Raw genomic sequence first — 15808 nt, 5'->3', positions numbered from 1 at the left:
TTATGTCATACCTCCTTCGTATTACACAAACGTTGTTACCTATGTTACTATCAGTATACTGTATGTCGTGTTATACCTGCTTTGTGTTACACAAACGTTGTTATCTATGTTACTATCAGTATACTGTATGTCGTGTTATACCTGCTTTGTGTTACACAAACGTTGTTATCTATGTTACTGTCAGTATACTGTATGACTCATGTTATACCTACTTTGTATTACACAAACGTTGTTACCTATGTTACTATCTGTATACTGTATGTGGTGTTATACCTGCTTTGTGTTATACCTGCTTTGTGTTACACAAACGTTGTTATCTATGTTACTATCAGTATCGCTCAGTATACTGTAATTAATGTATCCTAGACCCACCTCTGAAGGGAGTGTACCCTTGGGGTGCCTGAGCCCGCTCGCTTTCCCCCGTCACTCTTCTATGATGATGTATTTTACCCACTGTGCGCTCTATACTGGCCTCCACCTACACCTAGATATGTATGTACACTTCACCCATACAATCACTGAGATGTTTTTTCTATGGATATCCAGACAAGAATCTTTCTTTTGATAAAAGAAATAACATTTATTGAATTGTAACAAACTTACCTCAATCTTCAACATTATCAACGTCACGCGCAGGTTTCTCAACTAGTTGGACTATGGAACTATCAAGCAAATTTACGTGCATCCGAACATTAACAATATCTAAAATACTTTATGTCGTCGCAAAAACGACTCATTTCTTTATAGATACCAGTACACGGCTTCACTTTCATGAAACAATGACAGTAAAACAATGCACAGTTCAAAATTAGTATTAGGTGCAGCGACAAGTGTAACACTGCAAACTGTTGCCACTCGTTACCACCACACATAAGTATTAAGGTTTTCTACACAGTCTAATGGCAATAAACAGACAACTTACCCACAGTAAGCTTATTTTAATGAAAAATCACGTTTCCTTCAGGAACTTCGCCTTATGTGCTTGCAGACAGTAACCTGAGTTCTCCTGGCTTAATGTTGAGGCTCTCTATATACTGTACTACACGTCTGTACATACCATTATGCATAGTTGATTTTCATTGTAAATAACATGTGTCCTGCTGTTGCTTTTATAAGTAGATGCAAGTGACATGACATACTGCTGATCAGGCAAATAAAAAAGTGAAGTGATTAATCAAAAGGTAATCTATTTTTGATAACATATCACTAATAGAGTAAACACGGTAGATCAATACTTTGTTCCAAAACAATTGATATTTCTGTAGTGAGATTTTTACAAATCAAGTAATCTATGCACAGTCTACTGAGGCCGTAATGTATAGATTTGATCAAAAGGTTGTGGAACATAAAGTTACTTAAGTCGCAGACACCCACCAGAGATGATCATATGTGAGCAAGAGGGTGACTATGTTACTATAGACCAGACCTGAGGGTGAGGCAGTGTGCCTACCACACACTAGACCAGGCACTGGCCTGCTGTATTCTACACTCATCATGGATAGTACAAGATACTGAATTTCCCATAAACCAGACTTAATGTTGAGATAGTTTGTCCTCAAACATCAAGACTGGCAACGTGTCTCTGCAGACCAGACCTGCAGAGAAGCTTGGCGATTGTGTCACTACACAACAGGCTTAGCACTGTGGTACTGTGTCACTAGACACCGCACCTGGCACAAGGGTCGTGTGGCACCACACATACACTAAATCTGTGGTAGTGTCTCATCACACACCACACCTGTCACGAGGGTCGTGTACTACCATACCATACCTACACTAACACTGGGGTACTGATGTCACCAGACACCTCACCGTAGTGAAGGAAGGTCTTATAGGTCGGCAATGAGGGTGAGTAGTGTAGGCGGGTGGCGAAGGAAGTCAGTGTTGGCACTACAGCGATGCACCACCACACATACACTGACACTGGTGTACTGTCTCACCACACTCCACATCTGACACTAAGCCATTTCATCTCACACTCACCAGTATTGCACTGGCACTGAGGTACTCTGTTCCTCACATACCAGACCTGGCAGGTAGTACTATGTCCCACACACCGCAAGCTTGTACCGGGATGAGGATACTGTGATAAGAGTTCCGTATCTCTGCTTGGGCATGGCGTTCCTTCACACATCACATCTCACACATAGGTATTGTGTCCCTCACACACCAGACGTAGCACTGGGGAACTGTTCCTGCACACCACACCTGGAGCTGGGATCCTGTTTTCCCACATCCTGAAAAATAATGAATATAACTCTCAGCACTGGTAGGCTTCCTGTAGATCTTAAAGGATAACTAATCAAAATACCTAATTATCACCACATTAAGGAAGGGTGATTTGCCTTTGTGTTTCCATTTAGTCTTAAACTTGATGGTGGGATGAATCGTAATTCATTAAAGAAAACATCATGATCTTGGTAAGATGGCCATAAGGACCACATATCGTCAACGTATCTTAACCATATTTTTGAACTGTTACTAACTGAAGTTTGGATCTCAGTCTCATAGTATTCCATGAATAAGTTACTGAGAATGGGAGTGAGGGAATTTATCATGGCTAAACCGAATTTCGTTCAATAAGAATCAGCCTCAGCAACTTGGAAAACGTTATTGTCAACAAAGTTTTATTAAGTCAATGAAAGTTTTTGAGGGTAGGGGCATCTCAGCTACGTTAAAGGAAAAAGAATCTCGCCATATAATGTAAATAATAGATTAGATTTTGCTAAGAGGGCAAGGATCATTTATTTGCCTGATCATGAACTCCTTAGATTTGATATCAATTTCTCTTTACCAAAGTCTATATTGATGAAACCATTGCTTACTTAACCCTAAAACACTATTGTCAATAATGGAGAATGGTTTTACTTTCCTCGGGTCCAACAGACACAGAGGGGAAAAAGATCTCATTACGATTTACTAAACAAATTACATGGACTTAAGCTTTAATTTACCTGATTGAAATATACGAGTAAAGAGAACAAATATAGGAGTAGTTATTGTGTATAATGCAAAAAATAAAAGATACAAGAAATGAAAAGAGAGAAGTAGAGAGAATTTGTACGTGTGTGTGTGTGTGTGTGTGTGTGTGTGTGTGTGTGTGTGTGTGTGTGTGTGTCTGTGTGTGTGTGTGTGTGTGTGTCTGTGTGTGTGTGTGTGTGTGTGTGTGTGTGTGTGTGTGTGTGTGTGTGTGTGTGTGTGTGTGTGTGTGTGTGTGTGTGTGTGTATTTTCAGGTCTGCCATTATATTTTAATCAGATCAACAATTCCACGTACTTCAGGTGGAGTGAGCGAGGATCTTAAGCCACAGCAACAATGTATTAAAGTGTGTAATAAGGCTAATAGTATGTTTGGGTTCATTAATGGGACTGTTAGCAATGAAACTCCTCGAGTATTATTACAACATTATCTTGAATTGGTGAGACTCACATTTGAATCATGCGGTTTAGTTTTGGGCTCCATACTATGCAGTTAATAATGATTATTAGAGAGAGAGAGAGAGAGAGAGAGAGAGAGAGAGAGAGAGAGAGAGAGAGAGAGAGAGAGAGAGAGAGAGAGAGAGAGAGAGAGAGAGAGAGAGAGAAGAGAGAGAGAGAGAGAGTAATATTATTTTACAGAAATACTAGTATAGTACCAGAGATGAAACAATATCATTTGTTTATCATTGTGTGGTCTCACCTGTTTGGCGCCTGACCTCCCTGGTGGGGTCCTCTGTGATCTTGGGAAAGATGGGTGTGACGTCATGAGTCGCTCCAGTACACGCGGGTCGTGGCCGGTTCTCAACACATGAGATCTTGAATGCGTTCAACTACCTTACGTTTTACTATACTGCTTTTTCGGGAGAAACATTTAGGACATTCTGAACATAAGCATGGTTTCTACCCTGTGTGAACTCTCCGATGTCTTCTTTAATCACCTCTTCAAGAAAATTGTTTTTGACATTCTGAACACCGGTATGGCTTCTTGCCTTGTGAACTCTCAGGTGTCTGACTAAAGCACTTTTACCAGGGAGAGTTTCTTGACATTCTGAACACTATTATGGTTCCTCGCTTGTGTAACCTCCCGATGTGTCACTGAAGTACTTATAGCAGAAAAGGTTTTTTGATATTCTTTTTACTTGTTTGGCTTCTCGGCTGTGTGAACTCTCAGACAATTTACTAAATTACCTCTGTTATAGGATTGTTTTTGACATTCTTAACAGTGGTATGGCTTCTCACCTGTGTGAACTCTCATGTGTGTCACTAAAGTACTTTTCTGAGAAAAAGTTTTTTGACATTCTGAACCTTGGTATGGCTTCTCACCTGTGTGAACTCTCATGTGTGTCACTAAAGTACTTTTCTGAGAAAAAGTTTTTTGACATTCTGAACATTGGTATGGCTTCTCGCCTGTGTGAACTCTCAGGTGTGTAACTAAATTACTTTTCTGGGAAAAAGTTTTTTGACATTCTGAACATAGGTATTTCTTCTCGCCTGTGTGAACTCTCAGGTGTGTAACTAAATTACTTTTCTGGGAAAAAGTTTTTTGACATTCTGAACATTGGTATGGCTTCTCACCTGTGTGAACTCTCAGGTGTGTCACTAAAGCACTTTTCTGAGAAAAAGTTTTTTGACATTCTGAACATTGGTATGGCTTCTCGCCTGTGTGAACTCTCAGGTGTGTAACTAAATTACTTTTCCGAGAAAAAACTTTTTTTTACATTCTGAACATTGGTATGGCTTCTCACCTGTGTGAACTCTCAGGTGTGTCACTAAACTCCTTTTCTCAGAAAAAGTTCATTGACATTCTGAACATTGGTATGGCTTCTCGCCTGTGTGAACTCTCAGGTGTGTCACTAAAGCACTTTTCTGAGAAAAAGTTTTTTGACATTCTGAACATTGGTATGGCTTCTCGCCCGTGTGAACTCTCAGGTGTGTCACTATCCCAATTTTAGAAGAAAAACTTTTCAGACATTCTGAGCATTGGTATGGCTTCTCGCCTGTGTGAACTCTCACGTGTGTCGCTAAATTACTTTTCTGAGAAAAAGTTTTTTGACATTCTGAACATTGGTATGGCTTCTCGCCTGTGTGAACTCTCAGGTGTGTCACTAAATTACTTTTGTGAGAAAAACTTTTTTGACATTCTGAACATTGGTACGGCTTCTCGCCTGTGTGAACTCTCAAGTGTGCCACTAAATTACTTTTCTGAGAAAAAGTTTTTTGACATTCTGAACATTGGTATGGCATCTCGCCGGTGTGAACTCTTGGGTGTCTCACTAATTTTCTTTTCTGAGAAAAAGTTTTATGACATTCTGAACATTGCTATGGCTTCTCGCCCGTGTGAACTCTCAGGTGTGTCACTAACTTACTTTTAAAAGAAAAACTTTTTTTTGACATTCTGAACATTGGTATGGGTTCTCACCAGTATGGATTCTCAAGTGTTTCTTTAAATCACATTTCTTAGAAAAATACTTTTGACACTCTGAACACTGATATTGCTTTTGTCCAATGTGAACTTTCATCTGCAACACTAAGTTGTTCTTACGGGAGAAGGTACTCTGGCATTCTTTACACTGATATGTCTTTTCAAAAGTACGTAATTTCATGTGCCTATGAAGATAGACATGTTTCGTAAAGCTTTTCTGACACTCAGGACATTTGGAGGGTTTTTCTTGTGTTTATGACCTTCTGTCTCCTGTTGTCAAAACTGTTTGAGGAGGTTTCGCTGCACGGAGAATATGGCCCTGGTTGTCCCTCTATGCTGCAGTCTTCTGTATCACCATAACACGTTTATAACACAGTGTAGCTCACCCTGTCAGTCCACAACTGCCGTCCGTGACACCATGAGATGCTTTGCGAGTGAACACCAGAGAGAGACTGACCTTGGCTAGAGTGTGGGATATAAAGCCAACTCACTCTCCACCCTACGTTGCCTCCAGTCCATTTCTCTCGTGCTTTTTTCTATCATTTTTACCATCCATCATCCAACATCTCTCGACCTTTAGGTTTGAACAATTTCTACCCCAGCTTCCCCACACCATTCAGGAAAATTACTTCCTGAGGAGCGGAGGCTTGGTGTGGACCTGTTCTCACCTAACGGGGTTGAGACCCTCACATTCTTACCACTCCCGCCGAGCCTCCTGGGTTACCCTGTGATAGTGCAGGGTCCTCCCTGGAGTGGGGTTGTGGTCCCTCACCTACGTTTCCTCGGCATTAGGACATTGATGCCATCATGCCTCCTGACATTCGTTTAAAATTGATTAAAACAGAAAGTCCCCCCCCCCCCTCTTTACACGTTCGAATTACTAACGATTGTATTTAAGACCACTGAGTCCGTCCCAGTAGGGTTATTCAATCCCCTACTAATAAATATCTATATAAAACATGTTTAAGCAAGGATAGCGATCCAGATGAGATCCTATCCAAGCTTACGACCACCCCCTTCAAGCTAGATGCATCGATAGTGCTAATAATGTTGATGCATCTATCTTGTCCCTTAACCCCATAGAGATAACTGAAGCCATAAATCAAGAAAACAGTGACATTAATGTCATCAACGTTTTCAAACTGAACATTTCAAGATCACTTAAAATACAATGCTCTAACTCGACCGAGACAGATCGCCTACTCTCCCGGGGAATCATGTTTCCCATGATCTCAGTGCCTGCCAAATACCACAAACCCGACCAGTACCTCGATATACAAGGTTTTAAATGTCTACAATACGGACACGAGACTAAGAGCTGCAAAGCTCAGCGCCAGACATGCCGTCAATGTGCGGAAATTGATCACGGTTTTCGTGAGTGTCAGGCTCAGGCAGCAACCTGTGTTAATTGTAAAGGTGAACACGTTGCTGTATCTGGGCAATGCCCACGAAAGTATGAGCAACTTCGCTCGGCGCGACAATCTCTCAAAACCTCAAGCTCGTCCCCTTCTACAAACCCTCAACTCTACGCAACAGTTGCTGCTGCACCTCCGTCTGCCACCCAAGCTTCTCCTATCCCAACCATAAACTCCTCCGACCTCCTCACTCTACAAGGAAGGATGCATGCGTGCTACCTCAAAGCACTGTTCTTGAGCAAGGAAGACAAGTCTGAATTTGTCAGGATTTTCGACTTGCTGCCAGCACACATCAACCTGCCCAATGTACTTACTCCACCCGAACTCCTCACCTCCCCCGCCAACAGCCATCCTTCCCAGGCTCCTGTCACACGTCTCCCTGACCCCTAACGCAAATATGTCCCAGGATACTTCCAGTAACACTTCAAACTCTCCCCCAGCAACACAACCTGTCACCCTCCCAATACCTCCCCCGCACCCACTAACAACTCCATCTACCACCCCTCAACTCTACACCAACAACCCATCCATTTCTCCACTTACCAGTTCCTCTTCCACACTCACCATCACAACTTCCGTTCCGCCCCCCCCCCCCTCGACCGTCCCTCCCGAACCTCCACTTCCCAATCCCTCCCCTCCCCCCACTGCTTCCCCTCCACCTCCTCTCCTCTCGCACCTAACCCTCCCAGAAGAGCCACAGAACCTGACCCTGCCGACTCACCAGACAACCTACCTCCTTACAACGTCGACATTCGACTCGTCCACAATGACTCTCCCCCTCCCTAACCCCTCCCAGGAAGTTGCCAACCCAAGAACAGACAAACCTCCACCGAAGTTCACATGAAGACCCTCAACGGAATGCCAATGGCTGTCATCGACCACAGAATTAAAAGAACGATAAACTTCCCAAAATCGCAGAATGCTAAAATTCTTGCAGTTTAATGTGCTCATCTACCACAATGGCCGTCATCTGGTTGCCACTCTCCTCGAAGAGAAAAGACCCGATGTTTTGATAATTAACAGCGCATGTATCACTAATGGGTGTAGAATTAGACACTACGGATATACATCCCGACAGTCTTCAGACGGTAGACACGAGGGAGTCGCCATTCTTACACACAATACTGTCGAACACGAATAATAACCACTTCCTGGCATCTCGGACACTTTCTAGCAGTAAACACAATACATGGCTTCATTATCTTGTGCACTACATACTCTCGACCCAACACTAACATTCCACTCCACGATCTTTGGACGGTATTCAATCACACTCATATGCCAGTCTACCTTCTAGCTGACCTCAACGCCCAACACAGAAAATTCCACCACAGCAGAAACAATTCTTACGATGATGACCTATTCTCTTTATGCTCCTTCAATCGTCTCAACTTCCTAGGACCTTTCTTCCATACCATCTTCACTGGCCCAGGAGGAAAGGGCAGACTCAACCTTGTCTTCTCCAACAGAGCCAGTAATTATCTTCATTACTTTTTGTCTCCAGGACCACTGTGTGTTTCCGACCACATCCTTCTCTTTCTTCACCTCTCATCTAATCCTATCCCCGTCCCACCACCCTCACACTACCACTACAAAAAAAGCAGACTAGCGCAACTTCAAAGACATTCTTTCTAATTGCACTTACACCACAAACTATGAAAATCACCCAATAACACTAATAGACACAGAAATAGAATATATACACCAAACAATCACACACGCAGCTGACGCATGTCCCAAAATCCACATTTACCACAAGATACACTTTCCATCTCCCAAAACAACAAGACTCCTCTCGTACTACCGTCGACGGTTTGAGCATTACACACATCGATTGGGTCTAGTACGGCGGGACCTCACCTCCCTACGAAACCACGCACTCAACAGCCTCAAAGAAGACCACAATAGACACTGAAAATCTCTAATCATCACAGCAGGGGAACACCGAATCAGATCCCCTCAGGAGTTTTAGAGCCGAATCCGAAAACTCAAAGGAATACCCAAAAGAGATTTAATAGACTAAATGATAACACTCAATATCATAACCCATAAGACATCGCCAACATCTTACAAAAATACTGGGAGGGTATCTTTCACCCACATCCCCCACATCCTCTGGCGTACGAAAGCACTCAAATTGTCACAAAACATATACAAAACTGACCCAGTCACTTTTACCCAGAACAAATCATACACCTGCAATTCCTTTCAGACGACCACCTACTCACAACTCCCATAAGATCGAGCGAGGTCATATTCTTCTACTGAAATCCCCCAAAGCAGCCCCAGGTATCTCAGGCATTGGTTACCAACTACTTACCCACCTCCCTGACAACACTATCAGAGCCATAACCTCCCTCTTCAACGCAGCACTATCCTCAGGCTAAATCCCAGGAAATTTCAAAATAGAAACGACCTCCATGTTACCTAAGCCCAATAAATCAAAGAGAGATCCAATTAACTATAGACCCATAAGCTTACTTGGTTCCATCTGGAAGACATTTCAAAGAATCTTCACAACAGACTAAGACATCACCTAACGAACAACAACCTACTCTCACACAAACAATTTGGTTTTCGACATCACTCCACACAAGATGAACTTAACATAATCACCAACTACATAAAAATCAACACGCGGACATACAAAAGATGTTAAGAATACCTTTGACACCGTTTGGCATGATGGCTTGAGGTACAAACTAAGCATCCAATTTCAGTTCCCACGACCCACCATTAGACATCTTTCTAATAGTCTTAGGAACAGAAAAACACTAATCAAATACAGAAACTCTTACGCAAACTACTACCCCCTCAACGCTGGTGTACCTCAAGGCTCCGTGCTGGCCCCCACTCTTTACACACTACTCAAATGATCTTCCCAATCCTACACACTCGGACTCCATCATTCTTCAATATGCAGATGACGCTACCCAACTGATTAGAGCCAGAGCCAGAACCCTCGCACACTTAACCAGTAGAACTCTAGAGGCAATTGACCACGTTTCGCTTTGGGAATTAAAATGGAGGACAAAGTCAAATCCTGCAAAATCCAACATATCCTACTTTAACGTAAGACAGAGATACAACATAAGCAATGTCTACTTATACTCCCGTATACACCGTCATTTACCCATACCAATCTCACATACCAACACTGTACTGGGCCTAAATTATGATGTTCACCTATGGATGAACCATCACACTCAATCTGTACCGGCTATTGTGAGAGCGGAGCTCGCGAAACTGTAAAGATTTAAAGAGGAGCAATTCAAAACCAAATTGCACCTCTATAAAGCATCAATTCGACCACTTATCACCTACGCTCCTTCAGCTCTTGAACTCGGAGCCAAATCCAACACCCACGCCCTCTAAATGATTCAGAATAATGCTCTACGTTGGGTCTTCAACACCAAATGGCACGAGTTCATCAGGAATGCGGAACTCCACGAAAGAGTGCGATTGCCTCCACTAAACATTTATTGAAGGAAACTACGAAAGATAAGTAGAGCGATTTGAAATACACCATACCTACTGGATTGACTACTTCAATAATGTTCTGGGAATAGATCACCCAGACCACATGTTCAATGTTCAACCTGTACAATATCCAGTACCCATATATTTGAATTTAAAAACTACAAAACATTATAGATCTCACAACTAAATCCGTGTAGGGAACATCTTGGCAAATATCAGTGTCTGTCTGTCAGAGATAAGATCCATCTCTTATACCCTTAAAAAAGATGAAGGAAAAAACCTCCTTCGCCCTCCACTCATCAGCCCTGTCCTAGCCTATCCCCATTACCTAATTCACGCTGTGTTGAGCCCTGGGTCATTTCCTCTTGCTAAAATTCACTTCCTCTAACAACTCTTGCTCTTTCCCCTCCTCCTTTCCCACCCTCTTCCTTAGAAGGGACTTTTCTATCAAAATTCATTCATTCATTCGGACTCACTAGACCATAAGCTGGTCAGAGGTGGACAGCTCTTGTGGTGGCCAAGCAGTTTACCTCACTACACTGTCATTTTGATGACCTAAGCACTAGTCCTGTACACCCAGACGTGACTGTTTCCATATAAGTATTCATATACATATATTCATTAGAATTTAACAAAGCATACACCTGGTGCACATACCTGGTCGCACAAAGCCACACTGGGTATGAGGCGGCTGCTCTGTCTAAGACCAGTATTCGGGCCCCAGAATATCGTTGGTCCAGCACTAGACACAACACTATGGAGGCTGGTTGTGTGTTTATGTGTAGGCGTCTATTTGCCTATTTATCTTCCTTTGATATGCCTGCCTCATTGTCTATTTCATTTAACATTAATTACAAGGGTCAAATGACATGACAATGTATTCATGAGGTGCATCAGATTCTCAGGTTTGCTTTATCAATTCAACGAATTCATAAAGCTTAAAGTTCAATGTATGAGAAGCTAATGACCTTCATTATATCTACTAAGGATAATATTGCACTACTGCCAGTCATCTATGTCAACAGGTCTCACATCCTTCAGTTGTAAAGGACGGTCATCAATTGTCCAATACAGAAGAGGACTCATAAAACCTTATGTGGCTGTGCACAGTATAACTGGTTGGATCATTCTTATATCATAAGGAATTATCATAAGGGGTATCATAAGATCAGCTTGAAATGAATAGAGATTATTAATGGCGCGTAAGTGTGTATCACCAACATCAATACCATCGCAGTTCATATGGCGAATAGTATGAAAGATATATATATATATATATATATATATATATATATATATATATATATATATATATATATATACTCAACACACTTATACCTCTGTAATTTGAGCACTCACTCTTATCCCCTTTGCCTTTGTACAATGGCACTATGCACGCATTCCGCCAATCCTCAGGCACCTCACCATGAGTCATACATACATTAAATAACCTTACCAACCAGTCAACAATACAGTCACCCCCTTTTTTAATAAATTCCACTGCAATACCATCCAAACCTGCTGCCTTGCCGGCTTTCATCTTCCGCAAAGCTTTCACTACCTCTTCTCTGTTTACCAAATCATTTTCCCTAACCCTCTCACCTTGCACACCACCTCGACCAAAACACCCTATATCTGCCACTCTATCATCAAACACATTCAACAAACCTTCAAAATACTCACTCCATCTCCTTCTCATATCACCACTACTTGTTATCACCTCCCCATTTGCGCCCTTCACTGAAGTTCCCATTTGCTCCCTTGTCTTATGCACTTTATTTACCTCCTTCCAGAACATCTTTTTATTCTCCCTAAAATTTAATGATACTCTCTCACCCCAACTCTCATTTGCCCTCTTTTTCACCTCTTGCACCTTTCTCTTGACCTCCTGTCTCTTTCTTTTATACATCTCCCACTCAATTGCATTTTTTCCCTGCAAAAATCGTCCAAATGCCTCTCTCTTCTCTTTCACTAATACTCTTACTTCTTCATCCCACCACTCACTACCCTTTCTAATCAACCCACCTCCCACTCTTCTCATGCCACAAGCATCTTTTGCGCAATCCATCACTGATTCCCTAAATACATCCCATTCCTCCCCCACTCCCCTTACTTCCATTGTTCTCACCTTTTTCCATTCTGTACTCAGTCTCTCCTGGTACTTCCTCACACAGGTCTCCTTCTCAAGCTCACTTACTCTCACCACCCTCTTCACCCCAACATTCACTCTTCTTTTCTGAAAGCCCATACAAATCTTCACCTTAGCCTCCACAAGATAATGATCAGACATCCCTCCAGTTGCACCTCTCAGCACATTAACATCCAAAAGTCTCTCTTTCGCACGCCTGTCAATTAACACGTAATCCAATAACGCTCTCTGGCCATCTCTCCTACTTACATAAGTATACTTATGTATATCTTGCTTTTTAAACCAGGTATTCCCAATCATCAGTCCTTTTTCAGCACATAAATCTACAAGCTCTTCACCATTTCCATTTACAACACTGAACACCCCATGTATACCAATTATTCCCTCAACTGCCACATTACTCACCTTTGCATTCAAATCACCCATCACTATAACCCGGTCTCGTGCATCAAAACCACAAACACACTCATTCAGCTGCTCCCAAAACACTTGCCTCTCTTGATCTTTCTTCTCATGCCCAGGTGCATATGCACCAATAATCACCCACCTCTCTCCATCAACTTTCAGTTTTACCCATATTAATCGAGAATTTACTTTCTTACACTCTATCACATACTCCCACAACTCCTGTTTCAGGAGTATTGCTACTCCTTCCCTTGCTCTTGTCCTCTCACTAACCCCTGACTTTACTCCCCAGACATTCCCAAACCACTCTTCCCCTTTACCCTTGAGTTTCGTTTCACTCAGAGCCAAAACATCCAGGTTCCTTTCCTCAAACATACTACCTATCTCTCCTTTTTTCACATCTTGGTTGCATCCACACACATTTAGGCACCCCAATCTGAGCCTTCGAGGAGGATGAGCACTCCCCGCGTGACTCCTTCTTCTGTTTCCCATTTTAGAAAGTTAATACAAGGAGGGGAGGATTTCTGGCCCCCCGCTCCCGTCCCCTCTTGTCGCTTTCTACGACACGCGAGGAATACGTGGGAAGTATTCTTTCACCCCTATCCCCAGGGATAATATACATATATATATACATATACACATACACACACATACACATACATACGCACATATACACACACACACACATACATATATATACATATGAAAAATGTAAGAAACAATTTAGAAAACTGAAACTTCTAGCTTGAAATGAATGAAAAAAATGAATGTCACATAATGGTTCAACCTCTGGCTATGGAAAAAAGGAAATGTATAATTTATTTACACAAACGTCAATATATATATATATATATATATATATATATATATATATATATATATATATATATATATATATATATATATATATATATATATATATATATATATATATCTTTCATACTATTCGCCATCTCCCGCATTAGCGAGGTTGCGCCAAGAACAGAGGATTGGACCTTTGAGGGAATATCCTCACCTGGCCCCCTTCTCTGTCCCTTCTTTCTCGCTGTCTCCCGCAATAGCGAGGGAACGCAAGGAAACAGACAAAAGAATGGCCAAACCCACCCACATACACATATACATAAATACACGTCCACACACACAAATATACATGCCTATACATCTCAACGTATACATACATATACACACAGACATATACATATATACACATGTACATAATTCATACTGTCTGCCTTTAATCATTCCGATCGCCACCCTGCCACACATCAAATAACAACCTCCCAAGTGCGCAAGGTAGCGCGGAAAAGAGACGAAGGCCATATTCGTTCACACTCAGTCTCTAGCTGTCATGTAGAATGCACTGAAACCACAGCTCCCTTTCCACATCCAGGCCCCACACAACTTTCCATGGTTTACCCCAGACGCTTCTCACGCCCTGGTTCAATCCATTGACAGCACGTCGACCCCAGTGTATCACATCGTTCCAATTCACTCTATTCCTTGCACGCCTTTCACCCTCCTGCATGTTCAGGCTCCGATCATTCAAAATCTTTTTCACCACATCTTTCCACCTCCAATTTGGTCTCCCACTTCTCCTCGTTCCCTCCACCTCTGACACATATATCCTCTAGTTAATCTTTCCTCACTCATTTTCTCCATGTGACCAAACCAATTCAAAACACCCTCTTCTGCCATCTCAACCACACTCTATTTATTACCACACATCTCTCTTACCCTATTATTACTTACTCGATCGAACAACCTCACACCACATACTGTCCTCAAACATCTCATTTCCAGCACATCCACCCTCCTCCGCACAACTCTATCTATAGTCCACGCCTCGCAACCATATAACAATGTTGGAACCATTATTCCTTCAGATATACCCATTTTTGCTTTCCGAGATAATGTTCTCGACTTCCACGGAGTCTTCAACGCTCCCAGAACTTTCGCCCCCTCTCCCACCCTATGATTCACCTCCGCTTCCATGGTTCCATCCGCTGCCAAATCCACTCCAAGATATCTAAAACACTTCCTTTCCTCCAGTTTTTCTCCATTCAAACTTACCTTTCAATTGACTTGTCCCTCAACCCTACTGTGTCTAACAACCTTGCTCTTATTTACCCTCAGCTATCTTCTTTCACACACTTTACCAAACTCAGTCACCAGCTTCTGCAGTTTCTCATGCGAATCAGCCACCAGCGCTGTATCATCAGCGAACAACAACTGACTCACTCTCCTAGCTCTCTCATCCACAACAGACTGCATACTTGCTCCTCTTTCCAAAACTCTTGCATTCACCTCCCTAGCAACTCCAGCTAGAAACATTAAACAACCATGGAGACATCACACACCCCTGCCGCAAACCAACATTCAATGAGAACCAATCACTTTCCTCTCTTCCTACACGTACACATGTCTTACATCCTCGATAAAAACTTTTTACTGGTTCTAGCAACTTGCCCCCACACTATATATTTTTAAAACCTTCCACAGAGCATCTCTAACAACTCTGTCATATGCCTTCTCCAGATCCAGAAATACTACATACAAATCCATTTCCTTTTCTAAGTATTTCTTACTTACATTCTTCAAAGAAAACACCTGATCCACACATAATCTACCACTTCTGAATCCACACTGCTCTTCCCCAATCTGATGCTCTGTACATGCCTTCATTCTCCCAGTCAATACCTTTCCATATAATTTCCCAGGAATACTCAACAAACTTATACCTCTGTAATTTGAGCACTCACTCATATCCCCTTTGCCTTTGTACAGTGGCACTATGCAAGTATTCCGCCAATCCTCAGGTACCTCACCATGAGTCATACATACATTAAATAACCTTACCAACCAGTCAACAAAACACTCTCCTCCTTTTTTGATAATTTCCACTGCAATACCATCTACACACGCTGCCTTCCCGGCTTTCATCTTCTGCCAAGCTTTTACTG

The 15808-nt window shown here is 42.1% G+C and overlaps 1 protein-coding gene and 1 pseudogene across 1 annotated transcript in view; both read right to left on the bottom strand.

Moving 5' to 3' along the window:
• Nucleotides 1-1348: 1348 nt before the first annotated feature.
• Nucleotides 1349-15808, bottom strand: part of LOC139762272 (uncharacterized) — a 226710-nt gene continuing 212250 nt past the window's right edge. Inside the window, exon 2 of the mRNA XM_071686866.1 lies at nt 1349-2237. The gene's annotated coding sequence lies outside the window, so the exon portion shown is untranslated. The remainder of the gene's footprint in view (nt 2238-15808) is intronic.
• Nucleotides 4288-5826, bottom strand: LOC139762274 (uncharacterized; annotated as a pseudogene).

This window comes from Panulirus ornatus, chromosome 43, assembly GCF_036320965.1.
Source record: "Panulirus ornatus isolate Po-2019 chromosome 43, ASM3632096v1, whole genome shotgun sequence".
Lineage (NCBI taxonomy): Eukaryota > Metazoa > Arthropoda > Malacostraca > Decapoda > Palinuridae > Panulirus > Panulirus ornatus.
The sequence above is the reverse complement of the archived record's forward strand: the minus strand, read 5'-3'. Positions and strand labels throughout refer to the sequence as shown.